The sequence below is a fragment of the Parasteatoda tepidariorum genome, chromosome 11, assembly GCF_982258835.1.
Source record: "Parasteatoda tepidariorum strain Cologne lab strain chromosome 11, Ptep-v5.0, whole genome shotgun sequence".
Lineage (NCBI taxonomy): Eukaryota > Metazoa > Arthropoda > Arachnida > Araneae > Theridiidae > Parasteatoda > Parasteatoda tepidariorum.
Genome location: NC_141765.1, coordinates 85,982,617 through 86,008,945, shown reverse-complemented (window position 1 = coordinate 86,008,945; position 26,329 = coordinate 85,982,617). Strand labels below are relative to the sequence as shown.

Below are 26,329 nucleotides of genomic sequence, written 5' to 3'. Positions count from 1 at the left end.
GAAACAAGTCAGAAATGATAACATATTGAGAAAAAAAATCGAGTTCTCTTGCAATATTTTTGTTGAAAGGAAATTTTTATTAAGTCTGGTGAATAAAGTTACGAAATGTATGTAAATTTATGTTGCAATTATCTTAAGTAATATAGTAAGGTTAATAAATTTAAATTTATAACACACACAATATTTAAATTTTGTTCCAAGACTTCGTGAAGAAAAAAATTCGTGACAAGAAAATTAACAGTTAAACTCTAAACAGTTTGACTGAAATCGTCATCTAAAATTTGAATCAATTGACAACGGATTCAAGATAGCGGGTTTAATTCCCAACTGAACCATAATTAAAATTCTGTTTAAGTATTTTAATTTGTGCGATCCGATCTTTAAGTTGACAATCTCATTTGATCCTTTCTAGCACACAAGCCTGCAGGCATGTGTAGTATAAGGTCTATGTAAATTGGTACTTTAAATTAGCAGGATTGTGAACTTTTGCAGCCTATAAATCATTTTCAATTTGAAGCAACTATATCCCAAATCACAAAAGGATATCAATGAAAAAATAAAAGAAATATCAAAGGTCCAAACCACATTCCCCACTGTTTAGAACGCTTAGATGTAACTTTTGGCTATTGATTTATGTCAATAGATTTAAGAATAAAAGAATTTAGAATAAATTGGATAAAATATAAATTTCAAGAAAAGCTAAAGTAGAAAACACAAGATTGTTTCAAAAACGTCCTACACTGATAACTTAAACGCTTTTATCAATACAGTAAGTAGTCTACAACAGTTAAAACAGAATAACAACAGAATAACTCGATTGAAGTATAAGATTAAATATTTATTCCAAAACCTTGTAACGACCTACCGAAAAGATCTCATGTTTTCTTCATTTCGAACAAGCTTTAAACTACGTGGAAAAATTGTCTGAAAACATGGAACAAGCATGGATAAAATCTTCATGCTCATTTTCTCCTGCCAATTATCAGAATTACATAAATTTGCGCATTTACCGGTCGAGGAGATATATTTTTCCCTAAATCACAACTTATCACTGAGGGCAGGGAATTCGATTAGAAGTGTACAATTTTATTAAAGTCAGTACAACTTTGCAACATAATACTGGTAACTTGAATCATATTACTGTACAAAGTTGTACAGCAGTATAAGGCATAATAATTTGAACTACGTGCTGTTTCAATTTGAACAATAGTATCATGGGTGTTATCAAGTTTAAAATGTATGATTAAATGATTAAATTTAGTACAATATTAAGAATACAGAAAATATGTATGATGTTATCTCTCAGCATGCTCCAAATTTTCTGACAGTGTATCCTCAGATATTTTCGTCGTGTTATCTTTTAACTTGAGATCCTAGAACATGAATATGCGTTACGCACAATATCTGTAATATAATTCATATACTGGATTTTCCACCGAGATAGCATTGTAGGATTTATTTTAATGTAGCAACAGCATTTATCAAAAAACTCTAACAAGGTTAATAAATTTAACTATGCTAGTTCAGGCGCAATGAGGTTCACACAAATCTTGCATAAACAGACCTTTTATTTCAAGATGTAACCTTAAAATAATACACATGATCATTAAGAAAATTTTGTCTTTAATAACCTTAGCACACTAATGATAAAAAAGTATCTGGAAAACAGTATCTGGAAAAGTAAAAAGGTTCCAGGATTGTATAACTAACCTTAACCTGCAACCTTTGTACTAATCCTGATGGCAAATCTAGGTACTTGCACCATTGAAAATTAATCTTAACCTTCAAGCTTATCTACCTTTAATGCAAAGGGAAATGATACCCCTGAGCTATGTATATTATGATGCATTCTTTATGTTGCGCTTCTTTCCACGTTCCAAAGAAACAGCGATACAAAACAAAAAATACAATCCCTAAACTCTTATAATAGCTCCGTGGAGTGCAACTTGCTATGATATTTCCACCTACTCACGCTTCTGTCCACTTCCAAATGTCCTCGAACAAAAGTCGGAGCACATACAGTTTTTTTCTTGTTCAGGACATTATGTCCTCTTCCTTTATCTTTATTATTGATACTTGCTCTTCCAGACAACCATAAAGTAAAAATAGAAAAAGCTGTTAAAACTTTACCGCTCCTCAGGTACACCAGCTGTCATCATATTTGCACTTAATGATTCTAAATAGTTCCCTTTTCGGATATTAACTTTCTGGAAGATTTGTCTTTTTTTTACAAACAAAAACAAGAGATTTTTTTAAATATTATTAGCATAAAGTAAGTACCCATTATCTTTACAATTAGGATCTAATTATTTTATTTCGGAAAAACACCCAGCACTTGTTGAAAATTATATCTATCTATATATCTATCTATCTATCTATCTATATATATATATAGATGTGTGTGTGTGCGTGCGTGTGTATACATTATATATACATATATATATTACCGCGAATGTCCGAAATATTTGTTATATCCTATTTGATAATAATTTATTCGTTGATATTATTATATGTATTCGATATTTTAATATTTGCCGAGAATAGATTAGAAGAAACATCAAAGTGCCGTAAAATGCATACTGGGCAGTGGAACGTGACCTTAAAAAAACATTGATATAGGGCATACCGGACATATGTATACCGGGCAGTGGCATTAAACCTTAAAAAAAACACCAGTGAAGGGTGTACCGGGCAAATGTATACCGGTCAGTGTCACTTAACTAGACCTCGTATATATTTACGACTTCAGACATTTGCCGGTGGAAGTCAACAACCACCAATTTCGGTCATTCATAGTAACGCACACACACACACACACATAATATATATATATGTATATATATATATATTGTAAGAATGAAATGGGCTCTGGTTTATGAACCCCCGATGAATGCAGGTAATACGTGAAGACTTTAAAACTATGCAAGGATGTATGAATGAAAGATAAGGTCTATAAACGGCTTTCTATCCAAACGTGCAGGCTCTGACTTTTAAATAAGTCACCGTGTGAAAAATGGTACGCCAATTAATGATTTATTCCTTATTTTTGTCTGCTATTTAAATTACAACGTTTAACTATTTTGAATGTTTTTTTTAATATTGTTGTAGCAAAATTAATTACATTTTTCTTCTACTTATGGGTTTTACTAAATTATTTTTTGGAGTTAATTTATTTTACTAGTTTTTCTAGATGGCAGCACTGATGTTATTTTCTCAATTTTTTCTACCAAATATATATTTTTTAGTTTTATTTTATTCGATTCAAGCTATAAGCACAACTTTAAAAATTTTGCTTCTTCGCAAAATTTGTTAACTGTTAAATTAGTATTTTACTTTAAAACCTGAACCTCATTTTGCTACACGCCGGTAATTTTGTTTCTGCTTTCTTTTATTTCATGCTCTACTTCAACTGAATTTTTTAGCGATATCGACACATATAAAGAATAATTTTTATCTTAGGATAACTGTTTGTTATTCAGAAATATCGCATTAAATTATGCCAAAAGATGTGTCTTGAGGAATACTTTTGGTTTTTCCCATTAATAGTTTTCTATTTTATATTATTTGTATATATATATATATATATATATATATATATATATATATATATATATATATATATATATATATATATATATATATATATATATATATATATATATATTATACAGGTTTTTCTTTGATTGTCACTAATAATCGACCGATTTTAGAATTCATTAAACATAATAAAATGAATTCTATTGCGACTTTTGATTTCCAGCATCTTTTCAATAGCATTCCCCTTTCAAAACTAAAAGATGTCCTTTTGAATTATTACTATAATTTTAAAATATCCTTTACTGTAATTTTGATTATTGGGAAATTCTAATTAATTTTTGTCGTTTTAATAATTTTCTTTACAATAGAAAATATATTTTTCTTCAAATTGATGGAATACCACAAGGATCTAATTATTCATCTCTCTTAGCTAACTTATTTTCTCATTAATATGAAAAAAATTATACTCTTAATATTGAATTCCTTTTTAGATTTATTGATGATTTAATTATCTTTAATTTTCAAGATTATTTTATTTTATTAAATAATATTTAACCCGAGGAATTGATCTTGCTTCGTAATCATGATGACAATATTAATTAAATTTTCTTGGATTTGGGTATTATAAAAAAGGAAAATATCTGCTTTGTTGATTTATACTATAAAATAAGTGATTTCAATTTTAATATAAATAAACTAATTACTTGGAATTCTAATGTTGCTAGGAAAATCTATTTAAATACCATTTTTAATGAAATGAATGGAATTAAAAGAATATGTAATAATATTTAAAACAAATAGACAAACTCTTTCAAAATTTGGTAAAAAGCAATAGATACCCAACTAAAGTAATTAAATTCTATATAAAATTGTATATTATTGTAAATAAATCTACTAAAAAATTTCTTTGTTAATTTATATAATTTCTACCATGAGCAAATCCATTTCGGGCAAATCCATGTCTGAAATTATGTGCAAAACAGGCAATTCATGTTTCTTTCTCTTTTCTATTTTATTATTATTTTTCTTAAATAAATGCTAATTTTCTAAAATTATTAATTGTCAACTTCCTTAAATTATCCAGTATAATATTACCTTGAACACATCAATTTTCGGGCCCATCCTTGGTAATCTAACAATTCCGTACTGTGGTAAGAACGCACTTTAATGCAAAACCCTTCTATTTACGCTTTTACCTCAATTTGCGCTTTTGATTTCATATTTTGCAATCTGGCAATCTTATTGCGAAAACATTTTAAATCATTCTTGAAAAATTTCCCGCTCATGTAAATTCATTTGAATTCGCTACTCGCTTTGTAGATTTCGTTTCATGTTTTATTCTGTTTTTTCTTTATATTCTATTTTCTGTATCTGCGTGATATTTTTACTTAATGTGTTCTATTTTATTTGTTGTAAATTTTTTGTAAAGAAAATTTTTTGAGTGCTCCTCACACGATTGTATTGATATATTTTGCTTTTGCTATACAGATACAATATTAGAAAGAACTCCTTTTCGCGGATATAATCGTGTGAGTTGATGAAAAGATTATTTCTTTTATTTTCCAGATTTTTATTAATTTTTTCCCTCTTTTTTCGTATTATTTTCCGGTTTCTTCTTATTTTTCTTCTCCCCCCCTTTTTTTAATTGTTCTGCAATTTTTTCCATGTTTTTTTCTACATTTTTAACTTTCACATATATATACAATATGTATATATATATATATATATATATATATATATATATATATATATATATATATATATATATATATATATATATATATATATATATATATATATATATATATATATATATATATAGGTTATCTGGAAAAGTCGATATAACTTTCTATTGATGGAACTATGGCTATGGAAATCTAATATGTTATCTGTCAAACATTGGGATAGTTGAATAAAAGATAGTGATATGATAATATTGCCATCTCTCATAAATGCGAAAATGTTACTTAAAAGGATGTAAGAAAGCTTTATTTCTAAATCCCAATTACCTTTAATATTGATATATTTTCAAATCAAAGAGTGTTGGGGAATAAAAACAAATAATTAATGACTTAAAAGTATTAAAAAAAAACAGTTTTCTTCCAGATTCTAATGACAATACAAAAATAACAAATAAGAAAATAATAACTTTTTTAAGAAAAGGTAATTTAAAAAATTGTGCATCCATTAAAGTTGAAGTTATTTTTAGAAAAAAAAGTTTGATGAATACAATGTTTAAAACATATCTGGATTCAAGTGTGATTTTCTAACTACTACATTATGAAAGGAGGAGGAAAAATTGGCCAAATTTCAGTAGAAAAATTTAATCCAAAGCGAAACGGAGTGATAGATTAATATATTAATCTATCTATCTATATATATAAAAAGTGAGTCTCATTCGAATTTCTTATTAGGTGCCAGGACTCAAAAAAATAAATTTATCCCCCTACATAATAATCAAAACATAAAGAAATTATTCCCGTTAATCTGCAGTAATCTCATCTGAGATTCAAAATGTTTTTGTTCTTTCTTTATAAAGTAAAAGTACTTTTAATCCTTTTTGAAGAAATGGGAAGTATAAAAAATTTTTAAGAAGAATACCAATCTTTTTCAGCTCACTTGGCTAATTGGGAGGCACTTCCGCCTTCTTTAATCTCCCTTTTTCAAATTTTAAGTGCAATAATTTTATGAGTCTAAAAATAAACCGTATTACTTACGATTAATTTATTTGCTTCAAGGCAAACTATCAGTCAATTTTCTGTTCGAAAAATGTTAGCATCAACTTAATTAAAACAAAACAGTAGACGCAAAAATTTTATTTTCTAACTCGTTACAAAAATGAAGTGAAATGATGATGGAAAAATGAAGAAAGTTTGAAAAGCATAACCGATTTACTGAAATGAAGTAACCACTTAGTTGCACCAATAAAATTATTAATTGAGCTGAAATAAATAACTTCAAAATAATATCGATCCGAAGCGATGCAGTTGATAATGTAAAATATTCATTAATTTCAAAAATTATAAAATTAGAAAACTTGGTATGTTTTGAGCCTATTCTCAGGACTCACAAAACGTGAATGCTGACGTTTACATAATAAAAAACATACAGACTCATTGCTCTGATCTTAATTACAGGATTTTATTATTTAAGTACAAAGGAAAAATTGTCAGTTTTAACATAATAAAAAGGGCGTTGAACGTGTCCATTAAATTATGATTCAAAATACAAGTATTGAGTTTAAATCATGGAACCTAGTTTTTAAATTATCGAAATCATCTTTTTTTCTATGAATGCAGATTTAATACCATTCATACTAAATAAGCTTACTAATTGTTTTTCGTAATTTTTTCAGGATAAATTTGAGTAAAATTTCTTGGAAAATACAAGAATCAAAAAATGCGAATGATAAAAAATGTTAAAAAGTATAAATTATCGGATTAAATTAAGCCAAAAAGACAGTTACTTGATCAATTTGCAATATTGAGAAGTTTATTGCATGAAATATGTCAATAATTTAGAGCAATTTAAAGTAAAAATAAATAATATATTTATAATATATTAAAAAAAATTAAACATTTAAATATATATTTATATTTAAATGTATTAAACAAATAATAATATAAATATTATTATCTTTTTAATACATTTGATTTACCTGCATACCTGAATTAATTATAAATTTATTATTTAATAATTAGTTGCTTCAAAAATAATTCTGATAGGTTACCATTTCGCGTATCAAATACCACTTCTCAAAAATTACAAATAAAATTTTAAAAAAAAGAAAAAACGTAATGGAACCCAATACAAGTGCACAGTAGGTAGATTCAAATACTACTATCTAAATATAACAAATTGAGTTCAAATAACATTAACTGTTTTAATTTAGATGATAATCCAAAAATTCTTAAGAAATTAATAAAAAATAAATATGCTAAGAAATACAATACATGTAATTCAACGTTTATAGAACGAAAACAATGAAGTCATTTCTATTACAAAAAAGAAGATTTCATACTTTTTTCTACGCTCTTAAGTAATTAATTATCTTATTTTATAATAAAATTTAATATCGACCAAACTTATTTAATTACAATAGTAGTTAAAGTTTAAATAAATGCAATACCTTTTTATTATAACCAATGAGAAATTCGGTTTGGATTTTATTTTTCATATCATGTTAATAATTAGTCATGCACTGATTGGGAGTGATTTATTTCCTTTTTATTATAAGCATGAGTTGTTTTTGAATTATTGGTTAGTAACTAGGCTTATGAAGTTTAATGAAGTCAATACAAGGAAAAATATTTTTTTTTATTTAATTCCTGAAAAATAATTTTATAACTGAATTTATTTTATGATAAGTGAATTTACAATTAGTTGACATGTTAAACGAATTTTATTATCTGAAAAAATCCGTTAATTTCTTCATATTATATTTACGCTATGATAATTGCCTTCGTTTTACTTTAAATAATGATAATAGTAAATGCATTGAAAAAAATTGGTGAAGCCATGTTTTGGCCAAATCCGCCAGAAACAGGATATATTTCTAACAAGAAAGTGCGTTTTGTGTTAGTTGTTTTAACGTAATATATCACATGCAAAAATAAATTTGCAAAAGGAGAATAATAACTTTACAAAAGAGAATTTAGTTCTACAGGGCCGAATATTGTGTTAGGCAAATTAAGGAAAAATGAGGTTAATATTTTGTATAAAATGTCTATCAAATGAGATTAAGTAGACATATATTAAAATAACAGAATTATTTTATAACTTAGGTTGAGTTGCTGGTCCATATGCTAGATAGGTGATTCATTACATTTAATTTCATAACTTTCTAATTTTGAGACCTGATTTGTAACCAGTGACCATGAACCTTCACTTTCTCGAGATTTTTAGCAATTGCGAATTTCAACATATGTTAAATCAGTGGGCTAAGTATATTATAAAGTAAAGCAAATAAAAACTTGTTTTTTTGATTGGTCCCTTCCTCCCCCTGTAAACTTTGAAAAATAACTTTTTAAGTAAATAAGCATTTTAAAGTTAATCGATGCTATGAACGTAAAAAATTTAAAAATACAAAAAATATTGCGCTTATTTGAACGAAACATTAGATGAAAACTATCATTTAACTTTTAAACGTTCAAGTAGCGGCCTTCTTAGAACTTTAAGATTTTTGATTAAAAACTTTATTTCTAGATTTGCTTATTTATCCATGCTTTTATATCTTATTTTATGTTTTAAAAATTTTATTCTATGATGTGGTGAACACACGCGAACGGAAAATAGCAAACAGTTTGAATTTAGAAATAAATTAAATTTTAAAAACTGAAGTATTTTAATAGTTACAAAGTTTGCAATAAAAAAAGTAGTTTTTATTAAACGAAACGAAAACATTCATTCATATCTTAAAGTCTAATTAAGAGTTTAAATGAGAAAATAAGAATGTAAGGAATTTCGAAATAAACTAAAGCAAAAAATATTGTAAAAAAAGGAAGCATCAAGGTACAGAAGGACAAAGGAAGCATGGACAAGATAATATAAGGATTCAGCTCTTATTATGTTTTTTAAGCTTTTTTCCTCTGCCCCTACCGGTTAAATCACTTTGCACGTGCTTATCTCTTTTCTTTCCTTCTGTCATTTGGTGTTAAGGCACTAATGATTTTTTTTTTCTTCATTGAATCAAAACTATAGTTTGTTCATTTTCTGTACATTATATGTGTTTTCTTCATATTTATGATGTTGGTGATCGCCATGTAGTGGTAATTAGAATATTGTTTTCAGAAAAAGGAATAATATCGTTTAAGTAAAAATTTGATTTATTGAAGTAAGAATTAGTGTATTTAATAAAATGGTCATATCCAAAATATAAAAATCGTAAAGAAAGGAAAATCCCTTACAGGGATCAAGATAAGACACTCTCCCACATCGAGAGTTTTTGTCAGCATGAATAATATTTAACAGTTGGGACTGGGAGGCCCGCAAGCGCCACAAATTTAAAATTGAAAGTGAATGAATTCATCCCTAACAGACACAGACACGTGGAGATATCCCGAATTGGCGAATTATCGAAAGATAACATAGTCAAAATAAGGCCAACCCCGCATAATCAATATTAGGTTTGAAAATAACTTGGCGATCGTGAATCGCCAACCAGACTGTGAGAATCATTATAACCATGTAACTGGAACATATTTGCAGTAAGAAATTAATAATAGAGAGATATAAATAGATTTTTGTTTTAGATTAGTCGCGGGTGTGAAATTATATAAAGATTTTATAAAGATTAACTTATTGACTTAATTAGAAAAAATAAGTTTAAGTAATTCAAGATATTTTAAAAGGTAGGAAATATGTAATGCCAATTGTGGCATCACAGTATTGTTTTTCGCTTTAATCTAAGTAGCACTGAGTATGCCCAATTCTTTCTTTCTGTTTCATTTGAAATCTTAGAAATGTCATTTCCTTCCAAATCTTGACTTGTTGATAAGTGTATAGTATTTTTACTCATTTCAGTGCGCTTGAAACATAAAGAAATAATTTTAAGAGTATTTTTTCTCGTTAAACTTATTGAAATATTGCAGAAATATTTTTGTCCTCCAACTTTAAAAGTCTTTCTTTCAGATTTTCAATAATACGTGAATCAATAAGAAAAAAAGCACGCAATAATATTTGAAATAGTACTTTACTCCAAACCTCGATTTGTTGATTAGTATAAATTTTTTTTCCATGATTTCAAAAATGTTTGAAACGTTTTATTGAAAGATCAAAATTTCTAGAATAGGTAAAAATAAGAAATTAATATTTTTGAAGTGTTATTTTAATACCAGAAACGGTCGTTTTAATATTAATTCTATTGAAAATAATTAAAATTTGAATCTTAATAAATTCTTTTAAAATCTTAGAAATGTTATTTCCTTCCAAATATTAAATTGTTAATAGAATTGTTAATAATTTAATATTTGGAAGGATTTAATATTTGTTTGTTAAATTGAAATAATAAAAATAAATGAAATAATAAAATAATAAATAATAAAGTAATTAACACTTATTATTAAATGTTAAGTGTTTATTACTTTTTTTCCTTTTAGTTCATTCGAAGCAAAGACTTAATTTTAAGACTATTTTTTCTCGTTAAACTTCTCGAAGTAGGACAAAAAAATTTCTGTTCAATCTCTAATATCTCTCTTTCAAATTTTCAATACGGAATAAATCCATGAGAAAAAAAGCGAGTTATAATATTTGAAATTTTATTCCAAAACTCAAATTGTTGATTAGTATCAATCTTTTTTCATGATTTTTAAAATGCTTGAATTCTAAACATTTCATTGAAAGATCAAAATGTCTAGAATTCTTAAATAGATTAAAATAATAAATCAATATTCTTTGAAGTATTATTTTAATACTAAAAATCAAACTGTTAACATGTCTCAATATTTTATATCTACATAATTTTAATATATTAAAAACTTTAAAATTGTATTTAAGGATTGATTTCACTCGTTTAAATTTATAAGGCATAGCAAAAATATTCCAATTTCCAAAAATTGCAAATCTTTCGACTAATTTAAGAAAAAAAAATGAAATATAAATTCTTAGTGGGTGCCATGACGTTAAAATAAGTCAAGTTTGAATACGTAAAAATAAGGAATCAATATTCTTTAAAGTGTTATTTTAATACCAAAGAACAAATTGATAATATGTCTTAATATTTTATATCTATATAATTTTAATATATTAGAAACCCAAAAATTGTGTGTAAGGATTGATTTTCCTTTCTTAACTTTATTTATATGACTCGGCGAAAAATATTCCTATTTTTTAAAATTGCAAATCTTCCTATTAAATTCTTAAGAAAAAAAATCAAATATAAATTCTTAGTTGGTGTCTTGACGTTCAAAAAAGCCAAGTTTTTCTATTGACAAGAAACATCTCTTTGTTCAGGTTAGATAACGTGACTGGCGTAGTAACGTAATAACGTTGCAAAATATTCCATCCTTTTTTTTCTTATTGAAATTGAATTCTCAGGATTTTGGCCGGTACCTAGATTAGGTTAGTAAAATATATAGATATATGAAAAGGAAGAAAGTCATACAGCGACACAAAGTTTCGTGTATCGGCTGGGAATCTTAACTTGTTATTCTCTAAAACAAAGGGAAAACAAGAAAAAGTATAAAAAGCTTTAAAAAAACGAAATTGTCCTTTATATTTCTGATTTTTTTGCTTGACCAAGAAATAAGCAGATACTGCAGAATTTTATTTAAGAAAGAGAAACATTTTTGACATTTCGACACATAGTCTTTTTTTATTTTTTTTCTCCTACGAAAGCTTGTAACATGCCAGGAAAAGTTGGAAAATTTTTTTTTAAATTTATTATTAGAAATTATTAGAAATAATACTAACATAAACAATATTTTAGTAAATTTAATAAAATTAATAATCACTACGATGAAATTTCGACGCATATTATTATATTCTAAACTTTTTGATGAAAGTTCATCGCATGGTGGTAAATTACAAAATTACAGAGCTTAATGAAGCTTTAGAAAATGTTAGAAATCATATGAAAATACGCTGTATTTTGGGAAAATTAACATAATTAGCATTTTTTGCAGAATTCAAAATTTCTTCTTAATTTGGACATCTATGGAAGATCAATCCCTTATTTACAAAAATTTAGAAATTCATCTTGCATCTTAAACTGTATTTTTTTGCCCTATGATATTTTCATTTCATGCTGAAATGCGCTTTCAGCAAACATTCTTTTTACTTAGGAGGAAAAAAAACTTAAGGAGAGAGAATAACCAGATAGCATGAAATTAAGAGTCGTGAAGCGTTTCATTCGAATGAGTAAAATTTAAACATTTTAAAATGACAATAAAATGTTAGCAAAAAGGCAATTTTTACTGATTTTTTTTATTGAACAAATAAAGCTCAAATTACACGTTTTAAAAATATCCGTAACCGGGTGTGTGCGTTTGAAAAGTGCGGGTTTAATTCAAAATGCGTATTTAAGGAAATGGACAAAACAGTCAAAGAAAAAAGCATAGCAGTTTGAGTAAATTACTATAGCTTTATAAGAGAATGAACTCAGCATATAATTATGTTATTTAAACTGTTGATATAAATATTGTTTTGAATTGTGAATAATAACTTTACATTGTGACTTAAAAAAATTCGAATTTAATACTGATTTGGTAATTAACTTTATAAGGATTCATCGTTTAACATTTAAAAAGAGCAGTTCTCTATTTATAGTTTCATTAGTGCGCATTTTAAGAAAACAATGCTCTTTTGCATGAACGTATATTTGAAGCTATATCTATTTTTTTATATCCTTATTTTGTGTTAAGTCCATTTTTCAAATGCGAATATCAAGCCTTATAAAATTTACTGAACTATAAATAATTTTCAAACACGCATTTCAATTAATATACAATTTTAATGTTTTAAAGTATATTACAGTGAATTATTAGAAAGTGTGATTGTTTATAGCGGGAGTCATGGTGGCGAAAATCAACAGCCTGACCAGTTTTACGACACAAGAATCTGTTTCGAAATTAACATTATTGTTTTTCTGTTAAAGAACCACCTAAATAATGATTAACTAATAAACTAATACTTCGATAACAAAAATAGAGCTTAAACACCTCACATTAGCTCTGTATGGTGTTTTTAGTGAATTTCTGCTTAAGAAAACTAAATCTGCGATCAAAATATTTCTGGAAACTTCCACTTAATCGTCATGTTTTTAAATTCAAGAAATTCTCTGCTTTAAGTATTTATTAAAAATATATATGACTGGATAAAAACGTGTTTTAATTTATTGTAAATGTGGGAAAACTAATCTTATTCTAGAGAGAGCAAATCAAATAACGTTTAAAATTATATTTCATCTTTTTAAGTAACTGCTTTTTTAGGCAACATTTAAACAACTCAATGCAAAAAAATTCAGCGAAATACCATTAATTCCAATAAACGTAATCCTATATTGATTAAAGTGAGCACGCAATATTCAAAATTCAGAATGCCATGAGACACATTTCACATCACCGTAATTACGTGTTATCGACAATACATAGGCCAAAATACTATAATCTACTTCCAATTCCTATTCAAATACAGCATTCAAAAAAATTTTGCACACTCTCAACTTTTTCGGTGTTTTTAGATTAATTTTAAAGACCTGTTATCAGTCCTTAGATATTTCTTAATTTTCTTAAATTTTATTTTTAAGTATTCAATAACAGATTCAAGTCTTATTTTTTTAAATTCCCTCGTTACGTAGATGGCAATCGAGGCCAGTTATTTTATTTTATATTTAACTTTATAACTAGCGTTGAAGAGCCAGCCTAACTCTGAGCTTAGGGCCAACAATGTTCCACTTCATAGCTTTGAAATTTTGAGCCCAACCCAGAAGACAAGGAAATTCCTGGATCTGGAATAGGGACAAACTAGTTTTCGTGAAGGACTTTTCATGGAACTAACCCGCATTTGCGTTACATGAGAGAAAAATCCCGAGAGCATCCTCCGTTTTATCCGAAGGCAAGGGGATTCTAATCCATGATCTGTCTACTACAGAGGATATTTTTGCGTCGTATCAATCAGCCAACACTGGGAATTGAACCAGGTATACCTCATAGGGAGCCTCTATTCTTTATTATTATCAACCATTCAGAATGAGAAATTTCTAACAGTGCAATAATCAGAAGGATCTAATAAACGCTTTTATTGCGAATTTTAATAAACTATTCCAAAAGTAACTAGAATTATTCCGCAGAACTCAATAATTTTTTTCAAACCTATTTCTTAGACCTGCGTATTAGGGGTGATCTCTATTGATTTATTGAAGAAAATTCATAAACTAAGCCTTTTAGTTTTAATTAATTATATTAATTAAAAAACAAAATTTGCTAGTTTTCTAAATAAACAGTTGTTTTTCAAAATGTGAGTGTGTATAATTCAATTAATGAACGGTAGGTAATTAAATACTGGCTTATTATTCATGAGATTGTTTGCAAAAAAAGGAGAATTCTCATACAAAGGATTAATTTATAATGATTTCATAAATAATAATAGCGTTTCAAGCTAAGTCATTTTGTTTTATATTTACTTCAAAATAATTAAACCTTTGATGTCCTTAAAATTAATAATTACAACAATATCACTTTTTCATTTAATGCAAATTATACTAGAAATATTTTAATACCTTTTTAAATTAACTTAAATATATATTTGAGCAATCATTCCAGGAAAAATGATAAGCCGCATTTTAAAATAAATATTTATTTACAAATTTGTAAGCATAAAATTTTGGAGAAAAATAATTTCTGGGAAGGAATATTTTGTTTGGGATATTTGGAAAAAAGTTACATGAGCTTGGACAAAATTAACTAAACACTTCTGCACAAACTCATTTTTTTTCATATTTCTCAAGAAATAATTATAGAATTATTTATAACTTTAGAAGTGTTTAGGTCATGCGATTTCTCATTATCAATAAAGTTTAAGGCATTCAGTGGTTTGAGGGACTGGGCATAAATTACGAATGAGAAAAAGAATTTTTTGAACTTTTTATGCCAAAACTATAGCAATAAACTTTCTACTTATACTAATCACTTTGCTAATCCTTTTAGTTACAATACTAAATTTTTACTACATTGCTACAAATCACTTTAGTTACTATATACAACTACACAAAATTCGTAAACCTAGATTAAATATTCTCAGAGATATGGACATTTGTATAAAAGAAACTCATTTTTTCTTGCCTTGCGCTTTCGCTCTATAATTGAAGAAATCTTTAATAAAATTAAATAAAATTTCTGAAGTAATTTTTAATTAATAACAAAAATGTCACTTTAAAATTCAGAAAAAGAAAATCTGTTACAAATTGTGCTAGATAAGAGCCTTTAAAGTAGCCCTATTATGCTTGCACATGCTCGGGACACATTTAAATTTTTTTCTTTGTAATTCTTAAGTGATTCGTATTTGGTAACTTATGATAAAAGCAAATTTGAATATCTTGAATGGTTCCTAGCAATTTTCTATGCAGCCAGTATAAGGTGTTATAAAGGGGCTATTATAGTCTCTTTATAATCAAGTAGAATAAAATGATAAGGGATTTCCAAAAATTCCATTTTGTATCATTTAACAAAATTAAATTACAAATGATAATACCCTACAATGATTGTCTTGGAAATATAATGTGAAAGTCCAATGAAAGGAAACACGTGAAATAAAACAGTCTTTTATGGGGGTTGTTCCTAGCAATGATTCGTAGCAACAATTTTTAACAAATCTTGTTCGATACTAAAAAATCAAAATTGTGAGGAACCATTTACACCCTTTGTTCCTAAATCACAAAAGCATTTTATAAACTAGCTGGAAACTATTTAAATTTTTAAGATAATAAAATGGAATTTCTTTCATAAGTCAGAACAAAATTATGAAAATAATTTCCTTCAATGTTTTCTGAGCATGCGCAGCATGAAGGGATTAATTTAAATGTTCATAACTTGAGATATTTTGAATGATTTTTTTTTCCAAATTTTAAAAAGATAGATATTTTACTCTAAATTACTCCAAAAATATTGTTTAATTTCATAGAATATTTCTGTAGTTATAGTAAGAATATATATATATATATATATATATATATATATATATATATATATATATATATATATGGCATAGAACTCACAAAATAAGTCAAAAATATAGAGAAAACATGGAAAAATATACAAAGATTTTTCAAAAGAGAAAGAAAAAATTATGAAACAACATTTTATGAAAGAAATTATTCAACAATTTTAAATTAAGAAAAATTAAAATATAAAAAAATAACAATAAAAGTCGGAAAAGAAATCAAGGAAGATACATAATGCCGTCATCAGCTCACACGATTATATCCGAAAAACTTTGCTTTCTAAAACTGCACCAATACAGTCAAAGAAAAACACATCAACACAACAGAGTGAGAAGTGCCAAAAAAATTGAAACGAAAATAGAACTTATTGAGCAAAAAATGTAAAATGAAACAAAAAATGCAAAATTAAACAATCAAGAAAAAAATAGAGAATAAAAATTCATAAAAATACAGGAAAAACTTCAAATGCATAAAGCTAGTAGAAAATTCAGATGAACTTACATTCACCAGCATTTCCATCCACTATTTACGCTTCTAGTTTCTATTTTTTGCAATCTGACAAACTTGTTACTAAGTTACTAAAACATTTTATATTATTTCTGAAAAATACTGGTAAGTGCAAGTACATTTGAATTCGCTACTCACTTTATATTTACATTTTGAGTTTCATTCTGCATTTTCTTGAACTTTTATTTTCTATAGTTCACTTGATTGTTTTATTTTGAACTTTTTTGTTTGTTTATTTTACTTTTTTTGCTTATAAGTTCTATTTTCGCTTCAATCTTTTTGCTGATCCTCACACTGTAGTGTTGTTTTCTTTGGCTGTATTGGTGTAGTATCGGAAAGCACTATATCGGTATATATATATATATATATATATATATATATATATATATATATATATATATATATATATATATATATATATATATATATATATATATATATATATATATATATATATATCTATCTATATATATATATATATATACATATATATATATATATATATATATATATATATATATATATATATATATATATATATATATATATATATATATATATATATACACCGAAGAGCCATTACATTCATTATGACCACCCTCCATCTATAACAATGGGCTCGACCAGGTTTTCATGGTTCCTCGCCCAGGAACAATGTCTTCATGGGGCACATTAGGACACATAATCCTCATAGAACAATCCCTGACGTCTGTAAGCTACTTGAACATAGTTGCCTACCAGGTTCACCCATTCATGGCAACAGTTTTTCCAGCAGAGGATGGTGTTTACCAACAGGATAATGCACCATGTCATAAGGGTGGAATCGTCATGAATTGGTTCGAGGAACATGCCAGTGACTTTCAAGTCATGTCTTGGCCTTCAAATTCACCTGACCTTAATCCAATGGAACATTTGTGGTCCTACTTGGAAAACCAAATTCATGATGCCACGCTACCCCCTCGCAATGTGAGGGAATTGCAGGATCTGTTGGTGAGCGCTTGGTACCAGATACCTCAGACTGCCTATCAACACCTTGTGGAATTAATGCCACGGCGGGTGCTAGCAGTTTTTAGCGCTAAAGGTGGTCCTATATGTTATTAGCAGGGTGGTCATAATGCAATGGCTCTTCCGTATATATATATATATATAGATAGATAGATAGATAGATAGATAGATATATGTATGCAAAATTTTGAGAAGTTATTATAAATGACAACCAAAGTAATTGATACTAGTTACAAACGTATTACTGCGTATTACTACGTTAATTTTTTGCACAGGATGTTCAAAAATACTTTTTTTCCTTCGTAATTTATTGCCAATCCCCCAAACCCTTGAAAGTCTTAAAATTTATTAATATATATATGAGAAATGCATAACCTAAACCCTTCCAAAGTTATGAAATAGTTCTTTAATTTCTAGTGAAATATGAAGAAGAAAATGTGAGTACAACATTTGATTTTTTTAGAAAAAATTAAGTAAAAATTAAGTAAAATTAATTAAAAATTAAAATTAATTGATTTTTTTAGTTAAATTTAAGTATGACTGAAAATAAAGTAACCTGAATAAATTTAATTTATTCTTAGTAAATATATCTGCTCCACGATATGTTTATTGAAGGTAATGGTCGCGAGATCATGATGAATAATAACAATAGAAATCTACAAATTTCTCTCAAATCCACAAAATTTTAAAAGTTTCAAAATTTTTAAATTGCAACAACCACTTTTCTTTCATCAAATCATTATCGTTATTGTAAAAAAACACAAAATGGTGTTGACAAAATTTTAGTTTAAAAAATGATGATGCTAGTAGAGCTGAAGAAAACAAGAACAAATCACAAACGTAAAAGTCACTGTGATTTCTGAAAAAGTATAAAGTACCCTTTTTCATTTTTGTTTAGCACTACCGTTTTCTTATGTCAAAGATTTCGTTCTAACTTTATGTTTTGTTTCCTTTCCTTACGAATCACGTTTAAACAAAAAACAATTGGGTCTTACTATTTTTTCAAAGCTAGAACCATAAAAACTCAATAGTTCAAAATCATCACGAAAGCGCGCGTGCGCGATTTCGGTCTCAAACCATGAAATAATTACTATCTGGAATTTCATTTTGCTTGGTTAAGCAGATAGTTCACTAAAAAGAGAAAAATAATTGGTGAAATTACAATACTGCATGATAATTACAGTTCTGGTAAAAACACAAACATTATTTTGGTTAATTCAAACAAAATATACGGCTTTTAATTCCTTCATTTGGTTATGTTTCCATTCATACTGTAATGGTTTACCTGAAATTCTGGTTTTCAAAACTATATTTCTCATTACCACACATTTAGCAAAAAATGTAAATCTAAGAACTTAATTAAATCAAATAAATGGTTTCTTTTATACGTCAAAAGGTATCAGAATAAAATTACCAAATTTCATCACTGATTATAAAATCATATTTCTTTGTTAATTTTACCAAAATCATTACTTAAGCATATTATTAAAAATTAACCAGCTTTTTTGCATTCCCATGGAGTCAGAAACATGGTAAATTTTATCATATTCTCGTAGTTTCTAACACACTTTTTTTCAGTTTAGGATTTTACATACAAAGGGTTTCTTGTCGTACATATTTTATTCTCTATTTGAAAAAAAAAATTGAAGCTCTTTTTTTTTATAAAAAAAGGAAATCTTAAGGTTGTACAGATTTTAATTTCCCAAGTTATCTAAGTATTTTTATCAATCTTTGACTAATGCTTCAACTTTATTAGGTTGAAAGAATATTTAGAAGCTTATCCATATTCAAATTTTATCAAGATCAACACGGTGAAAACTATACCTGTTACAGCTCTAGAATATCGGACGGAATACTTCAGGAGAATTTCATCTTCTAAATTCACAGAATAAAACGCAGGCGATCAATGATCTTGAGCATCGTGTAAATATATGAAGAGTTTTAGATTCCATTAAACTATGGTTTCATCACTTTCAACTATTGGCACCACTTATCATGTGATTATTCTCCTATAGATCTCTCTTACATTAATATATTAAATGGATTTTAGATTGCTCTTCTAATTTTACAGTGATTAATTGATATAAAGACTAAAGATAAAATGGAATTTTTGACCCTTTTATTAGAGAAACAAATTTTTTTTTTCATTATTTCTTTTTTTTATTCACATATTTTATTTTTTAATTATCCTCTTTAATGTAATTGAGCAGAGCATTTCTTTAATTGATGTTTTCCGTAAACATCACCCATGATATATAGTTTCAGAATCCTTGTTTAAGATGTAAAATCAAATTTTCAGGAGCAGTAAATATTTAAGGTAGTATTTTATATATATTACAACAAAATCAATAAATAACATTGAATGGTGAGTTAATGTCCCCAGCAGGGGAGTAACGCCGACTAGTGGCGCACCCTGGGTAACGCTAAATCCACTAAGTCTACAATTCAGGCTTTCCAAAACGAAAAACAATGTGTAAGAAAATCTATTTATTTCGCAAAATCTACAAGAAAAGGTTTTTTTTTTGGCTAACTGTGGAATATATGGCTAGGCAATGGTCTATTTTTGTTTCGGCGAAAAAGACAAAACCAGAACCTAATACAGAAGACAAAGTTCCCTTGTCTTCTGTATTAGATTTGAAATTACAAAGCTACGGAGATTACACAGAAAATTGACATTGGATTGATAGGGATTGAACCTTGTTTCATGACTATAGAGAACCTATTTTCAGTTCAGTAATCTACAATGCAATTTTGACATGCCTGGTACCACCTCAATTGTTCAGGGTGATTTGACAGGCGGAACGAATATATAAGCCAAGGAAATGTGGGTTCGTACTTATCAAAGCAACAGTCCCGAGTGCTTCTTAGAAGTATTGGAGTATGTGGACCATCGATTTGATGGGGTTTCTCCGATTTTCTTAAGACAGCCTTCGTTGGTTTGCGTCTGTTAGTTTCATGAGTCTTTTGAGTTTCAGAGCACATTTCAACAATCACCACTCACCTTCCACTGATTAATCTTAAAAACCTCTGTCGAGTTTGGTATGTTTAACTCACTTGATATGTTCCTTACAGATCAGCCATTTCTGTGATATCCGACAATTACTCCTTTCTCGATGTCGGACAGCTGTAAATTTTGTTATATCTTGCATGCGACTAATGCCAATGTTGTTTCCTACGCGATATATAAGTACGAAAGGTGCAACGTATATGAGGGCCGCAGCTATCCTTATTTACTTGGGTGTCCAAATACTTATTGGTAGATGGTGTATCCTGTTGTTTTGCTTAAATATATGGGAATGTGTTGCGTGTGCTCATAACGCACTAGTCAATGAATAAATGTTCAAGTGCTACCGTTAGAAATAAAAAAATACACACATAATGAGCCAGTTCAACATTGCGAGAATGTTAACTAACTAAAATTTAGGTAAGCGTTGGAAAGAAATTGAAAAAATGCAAGAAATAAATTCTGATGCATTAATCATTAAATAAATAAATAAGTAAAATTTTCCAAAAGTTTGGACTGCTGAAAAGTTGGCTCCATTAACGAATGGAATTAAAAACTACCTGTCTTAAGTTAGTACACGCTACCATTTCAGGTAATTATCATTTTAATTTTTTCTTAACTTTCTCCGAGCAAGCAATTTGTACACTGCAAAAACACGGATAAACAATTTGAGAAATGCGTATGTTTAGCCATGTTATGTTTTACTCATCCTTCAAAGCAAGAGAAATATTGCACTGGGAAAGGCATAAAGACAAGACATATTGTGAAGGTATAAAAAGACACTGCATTATCAGACATAAATTGTGGCAATTATAAAGCTTTCAAACTATTATTTAGCATATTGTCTTCTTCCTTTTATATAACCTTAAATACTAATAAAGATGAGTTGATGCGTGTTCTTTATTTTTTTTTATTTAAATGTAAAATCACTCAAGTCTTAAAATACACAATCATTTGGTTAATGTTTCTGAGTTGCTTTATTTCTTACGTTACAAAACATGACGTTAACTGTATAACTGCGTCAGTTTTGTTTGTAATTCAGCGAAAACAAACTACACATTTCAATTTACATTGACGTTTGTCCAAAGATTAAAATATGCTGCTTTTCTAGTGCTTTCAATTTTGAACCAGTTATTGCTCTAGTTTACTGAGTATAATAACGTTGCACAATAGCTAATAATTTTAGCACACCGATCATTTTCCGGGCCAATAATTTTAACACACAAATCCTTTTTCTTATTAAATTATTTTGCTAAATACATCTGTTTTACAAAATATTTTTATTTTAAAAATTTAAGGTTTCAAATGTTTAATAAGGAATTTATTAAACTAGTATCAACTGACATGTAATAAAAATAATTGAGCAGAGTAATGCATTTATTCAATGAACTTCACTCAATTATTCATTAACGTATACTAACTTCTAAAATTTAATTTGGATCTCATTTGACTATGATAACTAATCTGGAAGAAATGTAATAGAACTTGTAACCAAATACTAACATTGACACAATTATACAAACAATGGAATTAAATTATTTTGTTTGACGAATTCGCCTTTACCCTTTTCCTAAAGGATTCCAAATGTCACTTGAAAGATATTTTAGAAAACAAAGCGTGGGAAATAAATAATGCAAAATGTTTAAACATGATAGCAAATAAAGGTTTTGTCTCATAAGAACCCAAAAAATAAATATAGCTTTTTTAATGACTATCAAAAGGCATAATAAAAACGGTCCTAAAAGACATTCATTTAGTAATTTGTAAATTAAATTAAGATTAATTAAAATCTTATAGTGTTTGAAAACACTAATAATAGTAAAAAAAAAAAAAATTTTTAGATTAGGTTTTCAGGATGATTTGAAGCATGTACAATTTTTTAAAAATATCTTTTTTCTTAATATTGACATTTTCGATGAAAATCTTATAAAGTGATGTAAAACGAAGAATTAGCAAACACGTTTCTAACATGAAATGAATAATTACCAGGAAGGAATGAAGTGAAAAATATATACTTGAAAGTGAAAATCGTATTGAGAATACTTTCTTTTCATAATAGAAAAAAAAAAGATTACTTGTTTCGTAAGCTTGAAACAACACTCATCGAACAACACTCAGCAGAATCAAAACACTTAAGATAATGTACAATTGTAAACAAAAAAGGAAACTAATAAAGGGAAAAACAAGAAGAACCGTGATAGTCACGAGAACGATGATGGTTGAAGAAGCCAAATCAGGGCAGAATATGAGTATACAATATGCAATGTGAAAGAGGTAGTGCGTTGATTCTGTTGCAAATGGCTTTCAGTTCGGTCCTACCCCATACATGTTGCAGAAATGTATTTTGCCCTAGTTCTTGGGCACCACCATTCTCTCGGCTAACAAAGTTTCTCTTCTTAATTTTTATCTGTCAATTACCCTTTTATTCTTTTTATTGCCAACTATGTATGATCTTAGTGACATTTCTTATTTATCCTATTACTTCTTATTTATTCCATTGTCAGCAATGGGAAAGAGGTAGTGTGCCGATTCTGTTGTAAATGACGTTCAGTTATGTCTTATCCCTTGCATGTTTCAGAAATATATTCTGCTCCAGATTTTGGGTACCACTATTCGCACCGCAGACAAAGTTTCGCTTATTTTGTCTTTATTAAATACCCTTTTATTCTTTTTATTGTCAACTATGCATCCTCTTAGTCATATCTCTTATTTATCCTCATATTTATTCCACATTCGCTTGGTGTAGTCCTCATGGTGAGCGTCATTTCGAGCACTCAAAATATCTCCTGTTTCATTTTCGATATGAAGCAGAAATAATTGTTTTAAATGGATTTAAAACCAATTCTAAACAAGATTTGCTTTTTAACAAGTTACAGACATATCCATTAATTTAATTTTAAATTCTTATATTTTATCAGTTCTTGTTTACACATTAAAATTTCATCCTGAAAATTAAATTTACAAATTAATGCATAGATATTCTATTTAGAATTATAGATGAATAAAATTAAAGAAGATTAAAATACAATTCCAAGCTTATAATGTAATTTATACCATAAATGTTTTCAAGGTTTTTGTGTCAGCAGAAATAAACAATAAACAGAATGGAGTACTATTTCAATACAGACAGCATTGTATGGCATCATATGTTTTCAACTTCTATTTCTGGGATTTCAGTAAATGACTGAAGAGAAAGCTCTATTTATATAAGAAAATGTTTTCTTATCGCATTATTGTGATAGGCATAGATGGAGTTTGGAAATTAATCATTGAAGCATATCAACTAGTTGTATGTTTATCATGCTTCAGTGATCAACTCTTTCATAAAGACTTCATTTGTTTTCTATTTCTTTCCGAGTTTATGAGAAAAATAAATTATGGTTCATGAAATAATGTTGTTTGATTATTGATATCACAAACTTTATCAGTAGTTTCGTTTTTTTTTTCTTCGGTGTCGAATAAAAAGTCAGTATTAAGTTAAACGAGTTTAAAATCTTAGGTTGATCTTAATCGTATTTATATAAGAAAAAATCTTCTTATTGCATTATTGTGATAGGCATAGATGGAGTTTCGAAATTAATCATTGAAGCATATCAACTAGTTGTATGTTTATCATGCTTCGGTAATCAACTCTTTCATAAAGATTTTATTTGTTTTCTAATTCCTTCCGAGTTTATGAGAAAAATAAATTATGGTTGATGAAATAATATTGTTTGATTATTGATATCACAAACTTTACCAGTAGTTTCGTTTTTTTTTTCTTCGGTGTCGAATAAAAAGTCAGTATTAAGTTAAACGAGCCTAAAATCTTAGGTTGATCTTAATCGTATTTATATAAGAAAAAATCTTTTTATTGCATTATTGTGATAGGCATAGATGGAGTTTCGAAATTAATCATTGAAGCATATCAACTAGTTGTATGTTTATCATACTTCAGTAATCAACTCTTTCATAAAGATTTTATTTGTTTTCTAATTCCTTCCGAGTTTATGAGAAAAATAAATTATGGTTGATGAAATAATGTTGTTTGCTTATTGATATCACAAACTTTACCGGTAGTTTAAGTTTTTTCTTCTATATTTTTCTTCTATAAACAGTCAGTATAAAGTTAAACGAGTCTAAAATCTTAGGTTGATCTTAATCTTATTTATATAAGAACATATCTTCTTATTGCATTATCGTGATAGGCACCGATGGAGTTTGGAAATTAACCATTGAAGCAGATCAACTAACTGTGTGTTTATCATGCTTCAGTGGCCAACTCTTTCATAATAATGTTATTTGTTTTCGAATTATTTTAGAGCTTATGAGAAAAATAAATTATGGTTGATAAAATAATGCTGTTTGCCCATTGGTATCACAAACTTTATCAGTAGTTTCGTATTTTGTTTTTGTCAGTGCAAATAAAAAGTCAGTATTAAGTTAAACGAGTCTTATATCTTAGATCGTAGAGTCTAAAACCTAAGGTTAATCTTAATCTTATTTATTCAAGAAAATGTTTTCTTATTGCATTATTGCGATAGGCATCGATCGAGTTTGGAAATTAACCATTGAAGCAGATCAACCAGCTGTTTGTTTATCGTGCTTGAGTGGTCAACTCTTTCATAAAAGTTTTATTTGTTTTCTAATTCTTTCCGAGTTTATGAGAAAAATAATTTATGGTTGAGGAGATAATGAGAATGTTGTTTGCTTATTGATATCACAAACAGTGGTTTTCTTTAATTTTTTTCTCTGTGTCAAATCAAAAGTCAGTATTAAGTTTAACAAGCTTAAATCCTTAAGCTTATTAGGCATAATATTAGATAGTTTTTCTTTACACAGGCGTAAGTTGAAGTATATTCTCGACATTTCCAAATTCAAAACAGTTGAATTCATAAGATATAAAATTGGAAGAGTAAGATCATTTAAATCTTCAGTTTGACTTTTGCATAAAAGCGGGTTTTTTCTTCAGTAACATAGTTGTTTTGAAATTTTAATTTCATTAGATTTTTATATATCAAGCAAAAATACCATAGCTTTTATGTATTATATTTTTAGAAATACTTTCGTGTCATTTCTCAGAACATAAAAAAAAATGAAATAAGGCTAAATAATGAAAGTAAAGGACAGCATGAATGCAGCTCAAATAAAGCAACAAAAACAAGCATATTACTGTTTCATATTTCTTATTGTTCAAACCTTTTCCTTGATGCGACCATTTTCAACAACTCATTTCAGCACTTCTCAGTTTTCTCTCTTTCATTCTTTTGTTTTGGCACTGAGTAAAGTTTTTGATTACAGAACTGGAACTATAGCATACCTGTTTTTGTGGCTTATTTGTTGAACCATTGAAGATTCAATATAAAAATATATTTTTCAAAAACTATCTTAAGAATAAGAAAAAAGGAAGCCCTTGATAGATATTGATTAAGTCTGCCAAGATTGTTCTCCTTGCAATCCAGAAAAGAAACAGTGGTACCAATATCAAAAATAAATGCAAAAGTAAGAGAATTTAGAGGATGAGATTGACCAACTCTAGGCTATAAATCATGATATGAGTACTCGTTTAGAAATGTAAAACTTATACATGGTGTAACAAAAAATAATGTTCACAGCTGCAAGGATTGAATAAATTCGACAAA

The 26,329-nt window shown here is 27.6% G+C and overlaps 1 protein-coding gene across 4 annotated transcripts in view; it reads right to left on the bottom strand.

Moving 5' to 3' along the window:
* The window catches only part of LOC107440096 (SCY1-like protein bma), a 691,298-nt gene that overhangs the window by 474,203 nt on the left and 190,766 nt on the right, over positions 1-26,329 (bottom strand). The gene's annotated exons all lie outside the window — the stretch shown is intronic.